We start from the raw sequence: 2,500 nt of genomic DNA on the forward strand, positions 1-2,500 counted from the left end.
ACTCACCACTCTGCTCTTAGGAAACATAACATTGGCATTGGAGACTAACTATGTGCACCATACTGTTAGTCCTGTTTGTGTGACTACTGTGATCCAGGTCAGTGGGGTTGATGGAATCCAACATGCATTGAGAGCAGGTGTTGGTACATGAGGAGTCGTCCCAGTTCATAATGGAGTAGTTGAGAGTAGCCATTATTATGGTTCTGTCTCAGACCTAATCTTCTCCATTACAGCACATTATGACAGTTGGGAAGTCCACAGCCTGGTGGGTGATCTGTCTCAAGGTGCATTTTGAATTCCACTGTGGCACAAAGGTAGTTGCTCAGCATAATGCATCTGATGTTATGCAAGTGCAATTAGCATGGGGGTGTACATATCCTTCATGAATATGGACACACCTGCGGCCCGTGTGTTCCAATAAAGGATAATGGGCAAGAGGTGAGGTATGTGTTATAACATGGTCATGCAGGTGTGCTCTCCGGAGCGCTGAAGCATGTCTCAGCCACCGCACAGATATGTTCTCCATGTTAGAGATTGACATATGTGTGCCCGTATAGTGTTTCTGACATGTATCATTGTGTAGCGAGACCTACAGTTTATTGCTTGGCTGTCCCTGTAACAGCAGTGGACCCTCACCTGAACTGTGCATGATGAAGGCACTATAGAGGAAGCATGAGCCCTAGACAGTATCCAGATTCCCAGGGGTGACAGGTGCAGGCCCTGTCTGGCAAAGCATCATGGTCTGTCAACCATGTTATCCCAGGATGACAGATATTGGATACCCTGTGACATGGACCACTACACTAGACAATTGTGGAATACAATCCTTTTGTCCCTGTACTGCAGTATCATTCTGGCCAATGGCAGAATGCTACCCAGGCCTTGGGACATACCTGCATGGGCTAAAGACCTGACAGTTCCTACATGTGCTTCCATGCAGTCCAGGCTACTGCATCACAGGTCCTGCACAACAACATGGAATATGCCAGAGCCATGTGTATAGTTCAAAAGGTGGTCTGAGTGTATGAGTATGTGGCTAATCATGGCAGATAGGCAGCTGACAGTATGTATGCCCTCGTATAGGTCAGTGTGTAACATAGTGCTAGAGTTTGCATTCACAAATGAGTACTGTTGGGCATGTTTCCAGTCATGTGTTCAGAGGTGTGGCACAATTATGCAAACTATGTCATACAGTTTGTGTATTTCAGTGTCTGACTCTTCCTGCTTGGGGGGGGGGTCACTTGTTTGGCCAGATACTTAGACACGTCATTGAATGTGTGTGATGTCTGGTAGTGTGTGTGGGTGTTCTTACTGTGTTCTGGTAAGGGTATGTGTTGGTTGTGTTGATGAGCTGCATGTGTTAACCTACACCTCATGACTGTCCAGTCCAGTCATGGCTGTAGACTGGACTGCCTTCCAGCTTACCCCTGTAGCTGCATCCCAAGCAATGTGTGGGGTGTGGTGTTAGGTGGGTCTGGCAGTGTACATAGCATAGAGATCACATTCCCCCGGGATGGCCACATACACAAAGCTGACATTAGGAAACACCAGTAGCTCACTAGTGGACATGCCTGTATGAGCAGTCAGTACTACAAGCACCAAATACTGTATTTATTTTATGCATTGCCTATGAAGATGTTTTAGACACTGATGCTCACATGTAAATATTTGTATTATGGATGTGACAACACTGGCTATTACAGAAACATTATAGCTACCTTTAGCAGCAATCCTCCTCTGAGGAGCACATCACATCCTGTTAGTTGATTACAGATGATGCAAGTGTCTACAGGTCTGTTTCCTTCTCTGGGTATATACTCACATATCCACCAGGACCATGAGCTCTGTTGGGCACAGACACCCATTCTCCAAAGAGAATCATGTATGAATAGGCTCTGATGCCACTATCAACATGATCAGGATATAATCAGATAGTGTGAGCCATCACCTGTGATGCGGCTATTACACATGGGCAGCTGTCTCCTACATCTTACACTCCTACTGCAGATGTTACACTGGAGTTAAAGATGATATGCAACCTGTTTCATTACCAGTGTTGTGCACTACCTTACATACAGTATGTGCAGGTGGCTGTTAGGTTGTGCTACACAAACCTGGTAGTTCAACCAGTGTGTCTCTACTCTCAATATCCACTCTATGTAGGTGTGCACATAGCCATTTGGCCCAGCCCTGTAACAAGGGTCACTAGACATTTGCGTAACATGTACACATGCACAGCTGTTATTGCTTGCAAACGATAGTAGAGAGGTGGATATTACATGTGTTATGTGCATGGATAGTTACCTGGCTCTTCCAATTATCATTGTCATCATGCTGCTAACCTGTCAGATGAATACTAATGCTATGTATCCTGTAACTGAGTATTGTAATTGCCAATAGATAGAACTACTATTTACATAACATAACAGAACCGCTATGTAGAATAGAATACAGATCTGCCTAGAATACTGTACATTACACAGTTATTGGCACAATATTC

Source organism: Protopterus annectens, chromosome 11.part0 (genome assembly GCF_019279795.1).
Source record: "Protopterus annectens isolate FY-2018-M chromosome 11.part0, PAN1.0, whole genome shotgun sequence".
NCBI classification, from domain to species: Eukaryota; Metazoa; Chordata; order Ceratodontiformes; family Protopteridae; genus Protopterus; species Protopterus annectens.